General features: G+C 39.2%; 1 protein-coding gene across 11 annotated transcripts in view; it reads left to right on the top strand.

Annotated features, from left to right (window-relative positions):
- The first annotated feature begins 3,121 nt into the window (after positions 1-3,121).
- Positions 3,122-22,282, top strand: part of SCEL (sciellin) — a 119,107-nt gene continuing 99,946 nt past the window's right edge. For 3 of the 11 annotated variants that reach the window (XM_066380726.1, XM_066380730.1, XM_066380727.1), the window contains exon 1: positions 3,124-3,290. The gene's annotated coding sequence lies outside the window, so the exon portion shown is untranslated. Of the gene's footprint in view, positions 3,291-22,282 lie in introns of all 11 variants that reach the window. The other 8 variants (XM_066380729.1, XM_066380722.1, XM_066380721.1 and 5 more) reach the window with 7 other exon arrangements.

Genomic DNA, 22,282 nt, shown 5'->3' with positions numbered 1-22,282 from the left:
GAATTTAGAGTCTTAGGGACTCTGGCCTGAATTTTCTTGGTTTCTCCTAATGTTGTCTGTTGGAGCATAGGTTTAGAATCCTGGTTTAAAACAGATCTTCTTTGTGATCTGTTCAGCTGATAAAGCAATTGACTCATCAGTCTTACTGCACCAAGGAAGAGCTGGGCATTTGCCACAGTGAATAGCGGGTCTGCACAGAAAAGGGATTTGGGGCCCCTGTGGGCTCTCTGCTGGGCTCTGCACCTGCACCGTGGTAGCGCCATCCAAGTGTATCGAGCAATCGCCAGCTCTTGCAGCACTGACAGTAATTCATTCATTCTGGCATCTGCCCACATCCAGCCAAAGAGAAATTGGTTCTGTAATTATCACCATAATGATGTATCTCTTGTTTTAACGTGCACATAACATTTATTTTCTCCATCTGGGAGGAAAACTGGGACCCTCTATCTTCCAACCCCTCACAGTCCCGGCACAATAGATTAGAGATGCTGATTTGTTCTATTAGTATATTTTGCATTTTCAGCATCACTTTTGGAATCTTTTTGGGGTGAGGAGGTATCTTAGTCCATCAAGCTGCTATTGCAATATGCCATAGACTGGGCGGCTGAAAAACAACAGAAATTCGATTCTCACACTCTGAAGGCTGGAAGCCTTCTATGAGGGTGCCAACATGCTTGGCTGAGAGCCCTCTTCCTCATTCATAGCTGGGTCTTCTTGCTGTGTCCTCACATGGCGGGAGGGCTAGAGGGCTCTGCAGGGTCTTTTATAAAATACTAATCCCATTCACGATGGCTCTATCCTCTTTACCTCAGCACCTCCCAAAGGCCTCACCTCCCAATACAATCATTTTTGGTGGTTAGGATTTCAAAATATGGATTTATCAGGGTGTGGGTGACCTAAACATACAGACCATAGCAGGAGGAAACAATCATTTAGTAGCAATATTAAATTACTGTATGAAAAGTAGTTAGAAAAAATGCCTGGCACATTAAAAGTGCTATATAAATTTTGCTGTTTTCATTATCATGTAGTAGTAAGTGCTCATTTTGGCTGATTGTTTCATTGGATACAATACCTAGAAAAAGCACTGTTCTGTTTTATGAGATAGAGTCAGCCAACACTTCCCCACCTGAGACCGGTGGCAGACATGGCTAATTAGCCAAGGCACGCTTCTGTGTAAGTCCAAAGCTGTCTGACGAACTTCATGATACCCCTCCCGGCGGCCTGCACCAAGCAGTTGGCACTGGCCCCTGGGAAAAACGTTGGCCATCCCTGCCTAGCAGCTTATGAGCTAAACAGGACTGAAGAGCTCCGACACTCCAGGTGAAAGGGGTGTGGTGGAGGCAAGCTATTCTAAGAATGCTCAAGGCCTCCCAGCTCAAGGCCCCAGTGAAACCAGGGCCAAACCTATTTGGCCACCTCCACACCCAGGCACATTCTTGAGTGACCTCTTCACACTTAGAAATTCTTCATTTTGGGCAGGTTTTTTTTTTTCCTGAATGTCTTTTTGGTGATTAAAAATGTCTGTATTTTCGTAAGCATTTAGCTCTCTCTCTCTTTTTTTTTTTTTTTGGTTTTGTTTTGTTTAATCAAAGATTTGGTTCTAAATGAAAAGACGCCGGTATGGTTTAGTGGTATGGATTTCTGGTACATAAAATAAGAGAAACCCTCAATTACATGCAGAAATAATTGCTTAAAAGCTCCAAAGCCTTAAATGTACTCTGAGCAATGTATTTACCTCATTACAAGGTGAAAACTTATTTCCCTGGTTTTATATTTTATGAAGAACGAAACTGTGCACTTGAACATTCTGTAATGGAAGTTACTACCTGTCCTTACAAGCCAGCTCTGAAACTGTTTTAGCCCTTCATTTGGGTCAATGAATGCTGAATGTAACTTCTAATTTATTTTTTTAGTTCAACCAAATCATACCTTGGTCTTTTAACTTTCTCATCAACACTCAACCTCAATCCAACCAACATTTATGGGCATCACAGAAATTTAAGACATATTTGAAAATATTTTGCATATATAAAGGACTGAATACACACACACACACACACACTCACACACCCATGTATGTTATTTTATTTTTATTTTTTTTATATACATTTCTGAAGCTGGAAACGGGGAGGCAGTCAGACAGACTCCCGCATGCGTCCGACCGGGATCCACCCGGCACGCCCACCAGGGGGCGATGCTCTGCCCATGGGGGGGGGGGCGTCGCTCTGTCGCGACCAGAGCCACTCTAGCGCCTGGGGCAGAGGCCAAGGAGCCATCCCCAGCACCCGGGCCATCTTTTGCTCCAATGGAGCTTTGGCTGTGGGAGGGGAAGAGAGAGACAGAGAGGAAGGAGAGGGGGAGGGGTGGAGAGGCAGATGGGCGCCTCTCCTGTGTGCCCTGGCCGGGAATCGAATCAGGACTTCTGCACGCCAGGCCAACGCTCTACCACTGAGCCAACCGGCCAGGGCCACACGTATGTTATTTTAAAGAACATTTTCCATTTTAGATTTTCAAATTCCTCAGCCCAGGATAAGGGCACATTAGGGAGTGACGTCCCGGTTCATAGTGACTTCTAATCTGAATGTTTCTAGTTTTTGTTATAGCTGCTTCTGTGACTATAGCTCAGCTGGACTGTAGTTTTTAGGAACAGTTTTGAAACTGGAAGGATTGGTTGATTGTTGGTGTGACAGAAGAATAAAGATGACCCAAGAAATTCTAATGATCGGCTTCCCTCAGCGATGTTCCAGGACTTTTCTCTCCTAAAGGGTTTGGTTCCCACGAGCAGTGTACTTCCTGTAGGCGTATTGTGCCTCAACCTTCCAGCACTACGGGCAGATAGAGATTCTTCCTACCTTCAGTTTTTTGTTTTGTTTTTTAAAAGAGAATCTAAAAATAAGGTTGAGTACTACACCACCTTGTCAGTGATATACCTGTGTGTGGTTGATATCATTCAAAAGAGTAATAACAGCAGCATTTTTAATTTTGGGGCAAACAAGGCCATAAATTATATGAAGAATTCACCAAACAAAGACAGCAGGTCCATGAGTGAGCCTGTTTTAATTGAATTGGTATTTATACAGGTGACACCCTCTTTCACACCACCCACCTCCTCCCTGAATGACTCAGCCACAAGGGGAGAGAAGCCTGTGAACTTCCTGAGCACAGTCAGGTGCAAGTGGGAACCACACTCAGTAAACTCCAGGTACGCAGGAGGTTTCAGCTGGGTCCACCTGGACAATCACTGCAGGCTGTTTAGACGAAAAGTCCCGGTTTCCCACTCAAGAGAGGTAAGTTGAATTATATTTACAAACATAAATATGTCTGCTTTACTTGCATAACTTGCTCTGTGTTCTAAGAAATGATTATAGTTAAAACTTACTCTATTAGGTTTGTCTGTTCTCCAGTTCAACACTGACAACTTCCTACAGAATCTTCTGCTTGTCGACAGCTCATTATTTCTTGTTATAATTTAGATCGCGCTGCTTTTAACTTCCTGGCGTCTGCACACATCCACAGGCAACGGAGATAATGAGAAGCTTTTTGTTTTTGTGCGGGAGCTGTCAGCTAGTGAACCCTGTCATGCACAGGATAGGAAATTCTTTAAGTCAAGAAACCGGCACCCCCTGCTCTATTTTCTCAAGTGACTATAAAAACATTTTTAAAAGGATCTCCCGGTTTTCACAGATGATGCTTTTAGTGAAATGATAAACCCTATTGTTTTGTAGGTAGTAAGTTATATTTGTTTTTCCTTTTTGACTGCTAAAAAACAATATAAGTTACTGAGCTGTGAGAGAGGTACCGAACGAATCCCCCAGCCACTCTATTTTCCCCATTAAGAAAATCACCCATTTTGCATGAACGTACCAAGAAATGGAGCAGAGTGGAGTTGAATGGGAGTGTGTGATTTCAGAGGGTTTCACGTGCGTTTGGCCAGCTTCTCCATGTTACTCTGTGAGTTTTCACCTAAGAATTGATTAATGTGTATGGGGGCAATTTTCCATTTCTAGACCTAGTCCTGAAAAACCAGTTGTTGCAGCCCATTGATAAGAATAGAAGTTATTTTAGTCAGAGTTTCCTTTATAAATAACAGCTAAACTGACTTGTCTGATTTGTATTGTTTCTCCATTTCCATTGGTGACACAGAGCTGCAGGAATCAAATGCATGGGCCACTCAAAATTTGCAACTAACAGCTCTATGTCCTCCAGAGGGGCGTTTCCCCTAGAGTAACTAAGCTTTACCTGAAGTCTCGAGTTTTCATTGTTTTCCTTGCTGAGCAGGTCATGTGCTGTCTCAGGGGGTTTATTTTCCATTCCTAAAGGTTTACTGAAGAATTTTATATCTTGACTTTCAAACATTTATAGTAATCAGAGAGGTAAGTTTAACATTTGTGGATCGTAATTTTACTTTTCAAGAACTGTGATCCAATTTAACACTGATTTTCACTTTTGCAGTTTATAACACAGATAAAGTCTTTCTGATATTCACCGTACACCAGGGTTTAAAGGATTAAAAAAATCAATTTGATTTTTTTACTAAGATATATTTTACTTACATACTAAGATATGACATCTCAGTAAAAATTTTAGTAAAATATTTGGTTGATTCTAAACGTCAGGCTAGAGAATGTAGATAAGCAGGAATTTTATTAAAAGTTTAGCTTCATGTAAATCTTAGATCCAATTGACATAGTTTACAGTTGGAAAAGGCATAGGCACCATTTGGTTTAACGCATGCATTTTCTAGATGAGGACAACAAGCATATAAATGTTAAGCAACTGGCCAAAATCAGACTAACAGAACCCAAATGAAAAGCCAGATCACATGACTTTTTGTCTTACTAAATTTTCTCAATAATTTTTCAAATCTCTTTCATATTAATATGTAATAGCAATACCTGAGCTTTCTTCTGGCTTTATAAATGGACTACAAATGATATGGAAATGAGGATTTTCTTATCCAGTGATACTGGAAAGTTAATTACAGTGTATATGGTATGACTATGACATAATGGTTTCTTTTAAATTATGGTTTATGGAGTCAGTCTTGTTATTTGTTATTTTTATGGGGTTTTAATCTCAGGAACTGTTAGCCCCTCTTAGGAAGGTAATGTGAGGGAGTGTATAGGTTGTGGTACACCCAATGAGGGGCATACTCTCTCAGCTACCATTCCGTAAGTGCGGTGGCTTACCTGCCTGGCTGTCTTCCCTAACCACTGGGATTTTTTATTTTGTATTTTTCTGAAGTGAGAAGCAGGGAGGCAGAGAGACAGACTTCTGCATGTGCCCGACCGGAATCCTCCTGGCATGCCTACTAGGGGACGATGCTCTGCGCATCTAGGGCGTTGCTCTGTTGCAACCAGAGCAATTCTAGTGCCTGAGGCAGAGGCCATGGAGCCATCCTCAGTGCCCAGGCCAACTTGCTCCAATGGAGCCTTGACTGCGAGAGGGGAAGAGAGAGACAGAGAGAAAGAAGAGGGGGAGGGGTGGAGAAGCAGATGAGCACTTCTCCTGTGTACCGTGGCTGGGAATTGAACCAGGGACTTCTACATGCCAGGCTGATGCTCTACCACTGAGCCAACTAGCCAGGGCCTGAAATTTTTTTTAACTTATTTTGACTCTTCAGCTATTTCTCCCACACTATATCTTTACCTCTGGTGACCACTGTACTCTGTATCTGTGAGATTTTCTTTTTTTAAATAAATGATGTCATACCGTATTGTTTTCTCTAACTTGTCTCACTTAGTATATTGTGCTCCAGGACCATCCATGTTGTTGGAAATGGCATGATACAGTGGTCTCTCGTCTATCACAGGGGTTGGGTTCCAGAGCCCCCTGTGATAGGCAAAAGTTCGTGAAGTATCAGCCTTATATTTATTTTATTATTTATATACTGTATTTCCACATGTATAAGACACTCCCATGTATAAGACGCACCTTAAATTTGGGGCCTGAAATTTGAAAAAAAATGTATTACATAAAGTTATTAAACTCAAGTTTTATTCATCATAAAAATTTATACAACGTAACAAGCACGAAAAAGCAGAAAATTCAAGTAAAAAAAATATATAACCACTTTATAAGACACACCCAGTTTTTAGACCCCAAATTTTCTGAAAAAGGGTGTGCCTTATACATGGGGAAATATGGTGTATTTTAAGGCTTTATATACCCTCCCTACACTCTTATAAACCTTTCCCACACTGTTATTAACCTTTCCCACACTCCTATAAACATTTCCTATGCTCTTAAACACTTTCTACGCTCTTAAACCTATGTAATTTTAACAACATATAAAATTATATGAGTACTCACCAGTGAATACTAATATGTGTTAATTAATATTTTTTATATTGTTTTCAATTTTTTTAGGCTAGAAAATGCTTATTTTACTGCAAAATAATTAAAATAATAAATATATAAAATACCTATATATTGCAAAATCCCATGATACAGCAAAAAATTAGATATATACAATTTAAAAATCCACAATATTAGATATATACAATTTAAAAATCCACAATACACTGAGACTGTGAAAACTGAGCCGTGATATGGCGAGGGACGACTATATTCCCCTTCCTTATGGCTTAATAATATTCTATTACACACACACACACACGCACACACACATCTTTTTTATCCATTAAGTTATTCGTGGACATTTAGGCTTTTCCATATCTTGGCTATTATGAATAGTGCTATAATAAACATGGAAGTGCATATATCTCTTAAAAATTCTATTTTCATTTCGTTTGGGTATTCACCTAGAGTGGAATTGCTAGATCCTATGTAGATCTATTTTTAATTTTTTTAGAAACTTTCATATTGTTTCTCTTGGCAACTAGACCAATTTACATCCCCACCAACACTGCACAAGGGTCGAGGGTTTCCTTTGCACCTCATCCTCGCTTGTACCTGTTGTCTCTTGACTTTTTTTTTTTTTTGAGAACTTATGAAAATTTTTAAAAAGTTTTATTAATTTTAATTTATTGTGTTTACATGGATTCAAGTGTCGCACTGAATATAACACCCTCACCCTGACCTCTTTGTCCCTTTTTATATCCCCTTTGCCCCCCTCCCGCTAACTCTCCCCCCTTCCTTCTAGGATTTCCCGTCCTGTTATCTATATCTCTGTGTTATGTATCTATAATTTCACTAATTCCTTCATCTTCTCTGATCCCATCTCCTCATCCCCCTTCCCTCTGACTGCTGTCTCTCTGGTCCCTGTGACCCCACCTCTGCCTTTATTCTGTTCCTCAGTTCACTTTGTTCATTAGATTCCACATATAAGTGAGGTCATATGATATTTGTCTTTCTCTGCCTGGCTTATTTCACTTAGCATAATAATCTCCACGTCCATCCATACCATTGCAAAAGGTAAGATTCCCTTATTTTTCATGGCCATGTAATATTCCATTGGTTATATGTACCACAGCTTTTTTATTTTAATTTTTCTTGTATTTTTTCAAAGTGAGAAGTAGGGGAAGTCAGACAGACAGACTCCCACATGCGCCTGACTGGGATCCACACAGCACAACCACCAGGGGGTGATGCTTGGCCTCTCTGGGGCATTGCTCTACTGCAATCAGAGCCATTCTAGCACCTGAGGTGGAGGCCATGGAGCCATCCTCAGTGCTGGGGCCAAATTTGCTCCAGTGGAGCCTTGGTTGCGGGAGGGAAAGAGAGGGAAAGAAAGAGAAAGAGAGAAAGGAGAAGGGTAAGGGTGTAGAAGCAGATGGGCACTTCTCCTGTGTGCCTTGGCCGGGAATTGAACCCAGAACTCCCACATGCTGGGCCGATGCTCTACCACTGAGCCAACTGGCGAAGGCCTGTACCACAGCTTTTTAATCCACTTGTCCACAAACAGATACTTGGGCTGTTTCCAGATCTTGGCTTTTTAAAGCAATGCTGTAATAAACATGGGGGTGCATATCTTCTTTTGAATCAGTGATTTGGTATTCTTGGATATATTCCTAAAAGTGGGATAGTTGGGTCAAAAGGCACTTCCATATTTAATTTTTTGAGGAAACTCCATACAGTTCTCCACAGTGGCTGCACCAGTCTGCATTCCCATCAGCAGTGCAGGAGGATTCCCTTTTCTCCACATCCTCACCAGCACTTATTCTGTGTTGTTTTGTTGATGAGTGCCATTCTGACTGGTGTGAGGTGATATCTCATTGTGGTTTTAATTTGCATTTCTCTGATGATTAGTGATATTGAGCATTTTTCCATATGCCTATTGGCCATCTGTGTGTCCTCTTTGAAGAAGTGTCTATTCAGTTCTTTTGCCCATTTTTTAATTGGATTGTTTACCTTCCTGGTGTTGAGGTTTGAAAGTTCTTTATTAACTTTGGTTATTAACTCCTTATCAGACATATTGGCGAATATGTTCTCCCATTGTGTAGTTTGTCTCTTTTATTTTGTTCATGATGTCTTTAGCTGGTTTTCTTGACTTCTTGATGTTAGCCATTCTAACAAGTGATATCTTATTGTGGTTTTGATTTGCATTTCTCTAATGATTAGAAATATTAAACATCTCTTTATATACCTGTTGACCATCTTCTGCTCATTTTTAAATTACAAAATTTTGCTATTAATTTGCATGAATTCTTTATATACTTTGATGTTATCTACTTATCACCTGTATGATTTGCAAATATTTTCTACCATTTAGTCGGTTGCCTTTTTGTTTTGTTGATGGTTTCCTTTGCAATACAGAAACATTTCAGTCTAATGTAGTCCCACTTGTTTATTTTTCTTTTTGATTTTGCTTTTAGTATCAGATTAAAACAGTTATCACTAAGACCTAAGTCAGGGAGATTGCTACCTATGTTTTCTTCTGGATTTTTATGGTTTTAGGTCTTACATTCAGAACTGATCCATTTGGAGTTAATTTTTGTGAATAATGTAAAAAAGTAGTTTACTTTCATTTTTTTGCTGTTCAGTTTTCCCAGCACCATTTATTGAAGGACTACCTTTACCAATTTTGTGTTGGCCCTTTTATCATAAGTTAATGGATCATTTATTCGTGTATTTATTTCTCATCTCTTTGTTCTGTTCCAATGATCTATGTTTCTGTTTTCTCGCCAATACCATATTGTTTTAATTCCTATAGCTTTTTAATATAGTTTGAAATGAGGGCGTGTGATGCCTCCAGCTTTGTTCTTCTTTTTAAGATTATTTTGGCTATTTAGGATTTCTTGTGGTACCACAAAAAATTTTTGGGATTTTTATTCTATTTCATTGAAAAATGCCATTGGAATATTGATAGAGAGTGCATTGAATCTGTAGATTGCTTTTGGTAGTACGGACATTTTAACAATATTAATTCTTCCAATTTATGAACACATATATCTTTCCATTTGTGCCTTTTTCAATCTCTTTCATTAATGTCTTATAGTTTTCAATATATAGGGTTGTCATTTCCTTGTTTAAATATATTCCTAAGTATTTTATTCTTTTTGATATAATTATAAACCAGATTGTTTTCTTTGTTTCTCTTTTTGATTGTTCATTATTAATATATAAAACACAATATTTTTTTAGTATTGATTTTGATTTTGTATCTTGCAACTTTGCTGAATCTATTAGTCCTAATAGTTTTTTGTTTTTTTTTGTATTTTTCTGAAGCTGTAAACGGGGAGAGACAGTCAGACAGACTCCCGCATGCGCCCGACCGGGATCCACCCGGCACACCCACCACGGGCGAAGCTCTGCCCACCAGGGGGCGATGCTCTGCTCCTCCGGGGCGTCGCTCTGCTGCGACCAGAGCCACTCTAGCACCTGGGGCAGAGGCCAAGGAGCCATCCCCAGCGCCCGGGCCATCTTTGCTCCAATGGAGCCTTGGCTGCGGAAGGGGAAGAGAGAGACAGAGAGGAAGGGGGGGTTGGAGAAGCAAATGGGCGCTTCTCCTATGTGCCCTGGCCGGGAATCGAACCCGGGTCCCCCGCATGCCAGGCCGATGCTCTACCGCTGAGCCAACCGGCCAGGGCCTCCTAATAGTTTTTTGATGGAGTCTTTAGGATTTTCTATATATAGTATGTCCTCTACAAATAGTAACAGTTTACTTCTTTCTTTCCAGTTTGGATGCCTTCTATTTCTTTTTCTTGACAAATTGCCATGGCTAGGACTTCCAATACTATGTTGAATAAAAGTGGTGAAAGCGGGAATCCTTGCCTTGTTCCTGATTGTAGAGGAAAGACTTTCAGTTTTTCATATTTGAATATAATGTAACCTATCAGCTTGTTTGATATATCCTTTATTGTGTTAAGGTACACTCTTTCTGTACTCACTTTGTTGAGAGTTTTTATCAATATACGGGTGTTGAATTTTGTTAAATGCTTTTTCTGTATCTATTGAAATAATCATATGATTTTTATCCTTCGTTTTGTTCATATAGCATATCACATAGACTGATTTACAAATGTTGAACCATCCTTGCATACCTGGAATAAATTCCATTTGATCATGGTATATAATCTTTTGAGTGTATTGTTGATTTTATTTTGCTAATATTTTGTTGAGGATTTTTTTCATTTATGTCTTTAGGGACAGGGTTATTTATCTGTAATTTTATTTTATTGTGATATACTTAACTGCTTTTGGTGTCAGGGTAATGCTGGCTTCATAAAATGAGTTTGGAAGTGTTTCTTCCTCTTCTGCTTTTTGAAAAAGTTTGAGAAGGATATATATTAATTCTTCTTTAAATGTTTGGTAGAATTTACCAGTGACACTGTCACTGTCTGGTACTAGACTTTTGTTTGTTGGGAGGTTTTTGATTAACTACAGGAATTTTGACTGAAATCCTGAGAGATTTATTTTTCTGGTGACTTTGTAAACAAAACAAAGAGGGTATGTTTTGAATGACTAAACTCATACTGTGGAGTGAACTGCATATACAGTATTTATATAATTCACTAAGCAATTAACTTAAGCAAACATGATTTAACTGATAATGTCACATATGATTTAGCCATTAACTTGAATCATTCTTTAAGAAGGAAGTGATAAAATCCTTGGACAGCAGTCCAAGGAAAATCTTTGTTGGGTTCACACAGCTTATCTGCTGACGTTATCCTGCTTCAAGGCCATTTGTTGATTTCTTTTCCCTTGCAGCAAACTTTGAAATAAGAATTTTATGTATTCATTTCTGTGTACCTGTCTGCACTTGCTCAAAGTTTACTTTTTAATCAAAAGTCTTTAACAAATATCTTTAAGTGTCTCCAGTTTACTGTTGTAAAAATCCACATGATTTTAAAATTTAGGAAAGATCTTTACTCAAATGGATGCTTTATAGAGTGAAAATTACATTTATTTTGTTTGCCATTTAAGTTAGTTGTTAAAATTTTTAGAGATATGAGTCATCTTTTTGTTGTGATTGCTAATTGGAAGAATACACTTTATAGCTCTCCATCAAAGAAAACTGGCTTACTTTTTTTTATATTGAACCTTTTGGGGGAAAGTAGTAAACTATAAACCATACTTTTTGAAATGGGATACACACATCCTGAGAGACTATGGCGGTATTCCAGACAATGCACAGAAGCCACAGGATGAGCATGGTACATCTGCATCAAGAGCTAATTTTAGTTAAAAGGTTTTGCAGAAAACTGCTCACCTAAAACCCTGCCCTCTTCCCTACTCCTTCCCAGCATACTCTTCTTTTGTCTCTAGTTAAAAGTTTGAAAGGAATTCAAATAGAAAGAAATGCAGGAGGCTGGAATCCAGATAGACATGGATTTAATCATGACCCCACTTTAGCTAAGGGTAATTTGTGTTATTGTGCTTATCTTACAGAAACAACAGATAAAAAGAAAATTTAGGTTAGATCAGAGAGCTTAGTTGGTTAGAGCATCATCTTGATATGTCAAGGTTGCGGGTTCAAACCCTGGTCAGAACACATGCAAGAATAAACCAATGAAGGCATAAATAAGTGAAACAAATTGAAGTTTCTCTTTCTCTCCCCCTTTGTCTCTCTCTAAAATTAGCCAATAAATAAAAATTAAAATAAAAGAAAATTTAGGATTCTTAGTTAAATATATATATACATACATATATAATATGATATGACATATTACTATTTCTTTCATAATAGTACAAAGAAATGTAAAACATCAAGAAAGAAATCTCTGCAAGAAAAATATGGTACTCAGATGAATAAAAGTATTTACTTTATTAAAACTTTATCTAAAAAATTTATTTATTGAGTTTAGACAGAGGGAGGAGAGAAAGAAGTATCAACTTGTAGTTGCTTCACTTTAGTTGGTCAATGATTGCTTTTCATATTGCCTTGACCAGGGAGCTCAAGACAAGGCAGTGACCTTGAGATCATGTCAGTGATCCTGTGCACAAGCCAGCGACCCTGCACTCAAGCCCATGAGCCCACACTCACACTGGAGACCTCAGGGTTTCAAACCAGGGATCTTAGCATTCCAGATAAATGCTTTATCCACTGTGCCACCACCGATCAGTCCATAAAGACTTTCTTGTATAAAAACTTCTTTGAGTACTGTTACTGGGTAGACAAATTGAATATCACAAATATTAGCTTTTCCAAACCTTTATATAGGATTCATGCAAATCTAATTAAAAGTTCCAATAAAATCTTTATTTTTGGAACTAGACAAAGTGATTATAAATTTTATCTGAAAGAAAGGAATGAATGAAAATAGCTGATGTAGTTTCTACAAAAGAAATTAACCAGAGATGCTTGTACAATATATTAAAAAGTATTATTTTTAAAAATTAACATATTTCTTGATTAGAACAGACAACCACGAAGCCCATTAAGGACTATATTAGAATTTAATATGTGGCAAATGAAGAGTCATATATCAATGAATGAGAGAGTCATTCCACCATTACCAAAATAAACCCATATGGGTTAGAGTTTCTATGTAACAATAAAATATTTTTTAAAAATTAGAAGAAAAATATGTAAAAATTAAATTAATCTATTTATTCAACAAATATTTCTCTAGAACTGGTTATGTGCCAAATGCTGGAATAAGTTTTGGAAATAAAACTGTAGAGAAGATGATCTTGATTATCTTGTCAAGATTTACAATGTGTGTGTGTGTGTGTGTGTGTGTGTGTGTTTGTGTGTGTGTGTTGGGAGTGGAGGAAGAATACAGTCATATGAACAGGTAGTCTATATGGTAATGTTATAGAGAAGTAAGGCCCTAACTCAGCTAGGAGAGGTAGGTACAGAGCAGGTTGGGATGGTGTCACTGAATGCTTTCGGGAGGATATCAAATGTATGCCTCTAAACAAATCTCTCCTGAAAAAAATTAAGTAGTGAAGGGAGCTTAGAAATAGAATATTTTGGCCCTGGCCGGTTGGCTCAGCGGTAGAGCGTCGGCCTAGCGTGTGGAGGACCCGGGTTCGATTCCCGGCCAGGGCACACAGGAGAAGCGCCCATTTGCTTCTCCACCCCTCCGCCGCGCTTTCCTCTCTGTCTCTCTCTTCCCCTCCCGCAGCCAAGGCTCCATTGGAGCAAAGATGGCCCGGGCGCTGGGGATGGCTCTGTGGCCTCTGCCTCAGGCGCTAGAGTGGCTCTGGTCGCAACATGGCGACGCCCAGGATGGGCAGAGCATCGCCCCCTGGTGGGCAGAACGTCGCCCCTGGTGGGCGTGCCGGGTGGATCCCGGTCGGGCGCATGCGGGAGTCTGTCTGACTGTCTCTCCCTGTTTCCAGCTTCAGAAAAATGAAAAAAAAAAAAAAGAAAAGAAATAGAATATTTTAGGCACAAGGTATAGAGTGAACACAATAGCTTAAAGATGGCAAAAAGAATGGAGCCCCCAAGGAACTGGAATGACTTGCTGGGCGGATTGAAGTTCGAATTTGAGTGAGGAATGGGGAGTGGGGAAAAACAAGGCTGGAGAGTATGGACTGGTAAGTCTTATCACAATTCGGATTTTATTCTGACAGAAACAGCACCATTGAAGAGTTTTAAGCAAGGTGTTGACTACTGTGGTACTAGTGAGAATAGATAAGAAAAGAGTAAATCTAGATATTGGAAATGTATCTGTAAAAATATTAAGATTATGATAACTTGAATTGGTATCTTGAAAAAAAAAAGAAATGCAATGAAGAGATATGAAGAAACAGAGTTGTAGAACATGGTGATTGCTTGGATTTTGAGATCAGAAAGAGGTTTCATGGATGGGCTACAGAAATTTTTAATCAGTGGAAAAGTTCATAAGGGAGAAGACAGAAGATACATGATAGAAAGCTGCTGACCAAAATAATCAATTAGAAACTCAATTAAAAAGTGGAAAAATATGAATATTTCTGATAAATAAAGAAAATAAGAAAGCAATAATTAATGGGTAATTTACAAAATAAGAAATTATCAATAAAATTAGAAATTATGCAGTTGAAGCATAATGATAACATTTTCATCTATTAAATTATTAGAGAGAAAGGCCTGACCTGTGGTGGCACAGTGGATAAAGCATCGACCTGGAAATGCTGAGGTCGCCGGTTCGAAACCCTGGGTTTGCCTGGTCAAGGCACATATGGGAGTTGATGCTTCCAGCTCCTCCCCCCTTCTCTCTCTCTGTCTCTCCTCTCTCTCTCTCTCTCTCTGTCTCTCCCTCTCCTCTCTAAAATGAATAAATAAAAAATTTTAAAAAATTATAAATTATTAGAGAGATTAATAAATGATCATTTTAAATGCTGGCAAAAGTACTAACTCTCATGTGTTGCTGGTAGATTATAAATTGGTATAAAGTTTAGGTAAAGAAGTTTGACATCAGGAATCAAGAATATTTTAAAAGTTACACCTCCTGGCAAGTAATTTCACCTTTAAGAATCCATTCAAAGAAAATAATCAGAGATGTGTTCAATGACTTTTGTATGGTTTGTGGCAAAAAAAAAAAAAAATAGAGGAATTAGGTAATATTGATAAATAGACCCATAAAATGAAATATTCTGTACTTGAAGAAGAAATAATTATTTAATTATTTTTAGGGAACATTGAAAATGTGTACCTGTAGGATCTAATAGGCAAGAAAATAACAGTGATTGATAAAGATATCTGATTTTTAATTTGTGCTTTCTTATATTTTCAATATTCTCTGTAATGGGCATGTATTACTAATAGAATGAGATAGATTATTTATGAAATTGTGCTAAAGAATGACCACATGGGGCCTGGCCAGTTGGCTCAGCGGTAGAGCATCGGCCTGGCGTGCGGGGGACCCGGGTTCGATTCCGGCCAGGGCACATAGGAGAAGCGCCCATTTGCTTCTCCACCCCCACCCCCTCCTTCCTCTCTGTCTCTCTCTTCCCCTCCCGCAGCCAAGGCTCCACTGGAGCAAAGATGGCCCGGGCGCTGGGGATGGCTCCTTGGCCTTTGCCCCAGGTGCTAGAGTGGCTCTGGTCACAGCATAGCGACGCCCCGGAGGGGCAAAGCATCGCCCCCTGGTGGGCAGAGCGTCGCCCCTGGTGGGCGTGCCGGGTGGATCCCGGTCGGGTGCATGCGGGAGTCTGTCTGACTGTCTCTTCCCGTTTCCAGCTTCAGAAAAAAAAATATACAAAAAAAAAAAAAAAAGAATGGCCACATGACTAGGCTCTTGTGAATATGAAATATGATGAAGAATTTAAGGTAACTGCTAGGGTTTTGGTCCATAGTTTATCGTCAAAATTTGGGTTTTCACTCATTTAACACATATTTTCAGTTAGAACTGGTAATAACTTCTGAGGGGCTCAAATGATAGATCGTTTTTATTAGACAACATTCATATTAATGAATATTAGACCAGTGTTTTTGTAAAATGAAAGTTAACTGTCCCAGAGAATAGGATACTTCATGCTAATACTTGATGTTATCATTCTACAGAAAAGATAGGTGGTGGAAACAAGGTTGAGTGAGGGTCTTATATTAAAAATAAGAACCAGCAGTAAAAAAAAAAATTATGTTGGTGGTTATCAGACTCAGAAAATTAGTAGCATATAGTCCTCTGGCTAGCTAAAATATTTCATTTGTGCTACATTTTGAACTGTTTCACCAACATGAGCAAGTTTTCCAATGTTAAACTCAGACTGTGAGGCCATGTGACTAAAGAAATAGCCAATTCACAGCCATTGCAGCAGACTAAATCAGTCTGCCAGCCTGATAATTTTGGATTTCCTTCTACACTGCATATTTAGAATAAACATAGATCATTAATTTAAATGGACTTGTTGACATTTACGCTTTGTGAAGCTCTGTTTGTTTTCTCCTTACATAATATTTCATGTTATTTTAGGTAATAATTAGTTGTTTGATGGTTTGTTTTATCTTCTAGAAAATAATGCTTTTGTTTATTGGTTTGTAATTATTGGGCCCCAGTTATTGTTCTATTGAAAATGACTTAACAGAATTTGTCCTTTTCAAGTTTGTAGGGAGATTTTCCTATTACCAGTGATTGCTGAGATTCAAATACTAGAAGTTATGGCACTATTATTGGGCCCAGAAACCCTCAAGACTTTTCATATACAAAGGTGAATAACACCAGAGTATATACATCTGCCACTTCCTGGACATTTTTGCTATATTTCTTTCCTTATTCTATGTTAACTTTTTTTTTTGTTATTGATTTTTAGAGAGAGAGGAAGAGGGAGAGAGAAAAGGAAATGTCTATTTGTTGTTCCATTTCTTTATGCATTCATTGGTTGATTCCTGCATGTGCCCTGACTGGGGATTGAACCAGTAATCTTGGCATATCAGAATGACACTCTAACCAACTGAACTATCAAATCAGGGCCGATGTTAGCTTTTAAATACTTTCCATTGCTATAAAGATTTCCCCTAGGTGACTATTCCTATTTGGTCTTTTCCACAAAGGTACAATTTAATAAGTATATTAGAAACTTGATAAATTGATTGGAACAGTTTAGAGCAGTTAAAATATTTAATTATCACTCTGTGCTGATCTCATGAGACTGGTAAAATGACCAAAGAAATTCTGCTCTAAGTCTCGCTCTTGGCTGAGGTTCATCACGGGTCTCTACTATAAAGGGAATACCATTCTTCTCACCCTTCCTTTTAGTCTGGTAACTTTGTACCTGTCAGCCCCTTTTTGTTTCCTGGGCTCTGGGAGAGGAACTTTGGTGTCAAGCTGATTTGAGTTAGAATCCCAGCAGTACACTAGCTATACATCTTAAGCAAACTACTCATCCTAAATTTTCTTTCTAAAAAGAACTTCTTTCACCCACTTCCAACTCCTGCCCTAGCCTTCTACAAAAAAGATTGACTTCATTGAAGTCGTCGGTCATAAAGTTTCAGTTAGGTATACAGTGAAAATAACTATAGTGTTACCCTTAAAGCATTGTGTGTCTTAAATAAAATAATATATACATATAAAATTTAGCTCAAATAATTATAACTATCACATGAGCCAAAGTATCAGTAGTCAGAACGGAATTCTTTTTTTGTTTTTTCTCTTCTCTCATCCTCTATTTTGCTCATTATTATTTTCTACATTTCCCCCCTTTTTTGTTCTATCTTTTCTATTCTTTTTTTTCCTCTACCTAATTCTAGTTTCTTTGTTCATTTATTCTTTAAGAGACAGTTAGCTAGGAATGATAAAGATGTTATTATAAAGCAAGTCAAGAGGCATTTTGTCCTGAGGTGGGAAGGGAAGGGTGAGATCTACAAAGTCTTTATGTGAGAAGACCCAGAAGGTGAAAAATAAGATTGTAACTTGGTTGGGAGGTGGCTGAGGAAACTCTTGGACTTGAGAAGAAAGGAGATGGGGCTAGGATTGGCCTATGGGAGTAGCAGATCACCTAATGTATCTAAATGGCCTCAGTGCTATTATTAACAATAGAGAAATACTGAAGGAAATTGAGGAAGATCATAAGGAGGTAAAGAAGAGCTAATTAGAAGACAAATTTAAGACCTAGGAGATAATTGATAGTTTCAAATACATACAAAGAGAACTAAGAAAATTGATTAGTTTTGTGATTCAAAACTTCAGATGAGTGATTTATCTAAAACCTAAAGACAGATGTCTTTGGGCAGAAGCTGTAGATAGTGGGCCAGAAGTTGAAAATTTTCTGTTTTCCTCTATGCTAATTGACTTTGATGTCATGATTTCACATCAGAGTTTCCAACTCATGTGTTCAGTGCTTTAAAGGGAAAGGTTTTGGTAGTTCCCAGCATGATGGAGACACACAGCTTTTACACTTATTTGCCCATAATACTCCACATTTAAAATACAGTTGCTAGGCCCTGGCCTGTTGTCTCAGTGGTAGAATGTTGGCCTGGAGTGTGGAAGTCCCGGGTTTGATTCCCGGCCAGGGCACACAGGAGAAGCACCTATCTGCTTCTCCATCCTTCCTCCTCTTCTTTCTCTCTATCTCTCTCTTCCCCTTCTGCAGCTAAGGCTCCATGAGAGCAAAGTTGGCCCAGGCGCTGAGGACAGCTTCAAGGCCTCTGCCTCAGGCTCTAGAATGGCTTCAATTGCAGAGGAGCAATGCCCCAGATGAGCAGAGCATTGCCCCCTAGTGGGCATGCTGGGTGGACCCTGGTCCAGAGCATGTGGGAGTCTGTTTGTCTGCCGCCCACCACTTCTCATTTCGGAAAGAAAAAAAACCAGTTGCTGGTATCTGCCATTTAGTCATATGAAATGGTAACAGCTTTTGGAGGAACCAAGATTAGAGGTTCATTTTTCTTGTGAGAAATTAAAAACGTAATTAGAATGAAACTCAATGATGACACTTAGAAATAAGTCCACTTGGCTAAACTGAGCTACTAAGTTGTCATTATTTGGGTGTTGAATAGATTTGTAACTCAAGATAACCTCAGTCACTCAATAAGTAATTACTTTAAAGAATGATATAAAATTAATATTTTTTTCATGCATGTATTTCTTGATACTACCAATTTGAGAGGTTTGTAATCTCTAATCCACTCTACAAAAGGCTGTTTTTAACAAGGCCATTATTCACAGAGACATATGCTATTGATCAGTTTTTAATAAAAGAAATATCTATGTGTAAAAAAGACTGTTTTATATTATGGGCAAGATGAAAGAGCTACACTGCAGTAAAATTTCTGTGGAATTAGAGGTTGATGAAATAAAACTTTCACTTTAGCAGTTTTCAGTTGGATTTCTAAGAATGGTTCTGGGCTACCCAATAGGTTGACAGTAAGGAGATGGTTAGGGTGAAATGGCAAATGGGTTCTAAGAAAACAAACAAACAAACAAACTAACAAACAAGAAGGATGTGGCTGAAAGAGGTCATACAGGAGATATGGAGAAACACACAGAGTTGATGAGAAACATTTTCTCACAGTATTGGTCATTTGCATTAAAAAACACCTGCATACTTATGAAACTACTATCACCTAAAAATAGCATACATTATAGTTCACTTTCTCATTTACCTTCTGTCAATGAATAGCATGGGGCTAAGAAAAAGTATAAAATATTATCAAGCTAGTGCCAGGCTACTCAGTGCCTCAGTGTGGCCATCAGCGGGTGAGGCTTGAGGCTGAGCTGTCCAGGGATGAGAGAGCAGTCATTCGTTATTGCTGTTCCTCCCACCCACTCTCCCATTATCTTCCATCTTTTGGAACTTGGGAGCATTTCCCTGAGTATCTGGTATTGACCATATCACATAATACCTCCAGCAACATAGAGTATTGTATATTGAAAAGAGCCTATGGGGGCTAGTAATACAGATCTCACTACAGTTCCTGGTTCTGCCACTTACTGTGTGATCTTGGGCAGGTTATTTAGCTTCTCTGAGTTTTCAGCTCCTATAATTAAATATAATACTACTCACCTGGAATAATTAAGTAAAATAACTGCATAAGGCATGTGGCAAAATCTGAAACACACTAGTAGAGACTCAAAAAGTAATCCTTCCTGGGCCCTGGTCAGTTGGCTCAGTGGTAGATCATCGGCCTGGTGTGCAGGAGTCCCGGGTTCGATTCCCGGCCAGGGCACACAGGAGAAGTGCCCATCTGCTTCTCCACCCCTCCCCCTCTCCTTCCTCTCTGTCTCTCTCTTCCCTCCTGCAGCCAAGGCTCCATTGGAGCAAAGTTGGCCCGGGCGCTGAGGATGGCTCTGTGGCCTCTGCCTCAGGTGCTAGAATGGCTCTGGTTGCAACAGAGCGATGCCCCAGATGGGCAGAGCATCGCCCCCTGGTGGACGTGCCAGGTGGATCCCGGTCAGGCTCATGCGGGAGTCTGTCTGACTACCTCCCCGTTTCCAACTTCAGAAAAATACAACAACAAAAAAAGTAATCCTTCCTGGGAACATTGAACAAATCAACATATTGCTAGAAATAGTATTTTACTAGTAAAAGATTCACTAGTATTTTATATTTTGTATACCACCATGGGTTTTTAGATCTCCTATTTGTTCCATAATGGCCTCATAATTGGCAGAAAGAACATTAGGCTTGAGTAACTAAAATATGGAAATATAATCTCCTGAACAAACTAGGAGGTTTCTTTTTCTCTTGCAAACAGAAGTTCAGAGATAGATAATCCAGGGCTATTTAATGGCAGTTCTGTGATACTGTCAAGAAATTTGACTCCTTCTAATTTCCTGTTTTGTCATTGTTAGTGTGTGACTTTCATCCTTGTGTTTGTTAGTCCCTGGTCCCAAGATGGCTGTTCCTACCTTCTGCAGGGCATCCTAGTCTCAGAGAAGGGGAAAAATGAAGTCACAAGGGGTTTTCATGGAAGAGGCAAAAAAATAAAACTGGGAAAGCAACTGGTTTCATTGGAAACTATTCCTAGAAAATAAGTCAGAGACTCTGGGATAAAGCTACTGGGTGTTTATATAGGATACCCAAAGACAGTAGTTGGCAGGGAGAAAGAGGTTAAGAGCCATGAGCTTGACTGCATGCCTTATCTCATTTGATTCCCTTTAGCTAGGCCTTCTGGAAAACAACTAGCTACCAAAGGTATGAAAATATCAGACCCTCTTGCAGGGTCCAGCTCTAACCTGATCCAGCCCTAAATATAAAAGAAAGAAGAGATAGCTGCTTTTCTCTATACAACTCCCTGCAGGAAATGCTGATAATCTGGAGTCCAGCCACAGAGGAAAGACCATAGCCTGGAGCTCGAAAGCCTCAGGTTGAGGCCCGGTTTTGCTACTCAAACTGATGTTCTGCTTCTATATCTGCCTAGTAGGGATTATGTCTCTCTTAAGACATTGTTGTGGAAACAAAATGAGATCAAATGTAAATGACTATCAAATCATCAAAAGAATTACTACTGTCTGGAGTCTCCTCCTTAGCCCGCAGAGCCTAAAGGGAGGGGAACTGAGGTTAGATAACAAGGAAAACCTACAAAACAATATACATAAAGAAGTATACACATGCCATCTTTTACATATTCCACAAGCTATATATGTATCCATTCATTCCTTGATGGGCATTTGGGCTATTTTCATTTTTTGGCTATTTTAAGTAGTGCCATTTGTGTACAAGTTTTTGTATGGACACTTGCCAAGGGAAGGTCAGGGAGTGCCCAGGGAAGGGAAGGCTGCCCTCTGAGGGTTTGTCTGCCGCGGTGGTTCCTTGAAGGGCTGGCCCGGTTCTCCTGCTTCCAGGCACTGGAGGCAGACATCATGGGTCTTCCTGAGAGTGAGATGTCAAGAACCAGGCAGGCGCCTGCTGGCTTGTCTACCTTCCTGCTCTCACCCTAATGCCAGGGCACCAGTCTAGACTTGCAAGGATTCGTGAGGAGCGTTATTTCTGGTTGCTGAATAAGAAGTTGGCTTTGGTTTAGAAGCTAGATTCTGCTTCTTATCACCTTCAGCCTGTGAGATATGCTCCTGAGCTTCAGCTGTCTCATCTGGGAGGGTGAAGGTAATAACAGCTATCTTGCAGAGTTCCTTCGAATCTGAGAGACAGTGCCTGTGAGGTAACCTGTTTAAAGCAGGTGCTCAACTAATGGACATTCACAATATTAGCAATTTCCCAGTGCAGTAGGACAATTGAAGACACACTGGCACAGGTCAGAGAACAAAGCTCTTGGAATGACTTAGCTATTTTAGAAATGTTTAAATCACTTTCCCCATAGTATGCTATTAGTTTGCCAGGGCCACCATGATGAAATACCACAGACTGGGTAACTTAAACAACAGGAAATTTTAGTTTCACGGTTTGGAAGACTAGAAGTCCAAGACCAAGGTGTTGTCAGGTTTTGTCAGGCCTTTTTCCTTGGCTTTCAGTTGGCTACATTCTCTGTGTCCTGAATGGCCCTTTCTTTGTGCACACACATCGCTGGTGTCTCTTTTGTGTCCAAATATCCTCCTCCTACAAGGAT

Source organism: Saccopteryx leptura, chromosome 4 (genome assembly GCF_036850995.1).
Source record: "Saccopteryx leptura isolate mSacLep1 chromosome 4, mSacLep1_pri_phased_curated, whole genome shotgun sequence".
NCBI lineage: Eukaryota > Metazoa > Chordata > Mammalia > Chiroptera > Emballonuridae > Saccopteryx > Saccopteryx leptura.
The sequence above is the reverse complement of the archived record's forward strand: the minus strand, read 5'-3'. Positions and strand labels throughout refer to the sequence as shown.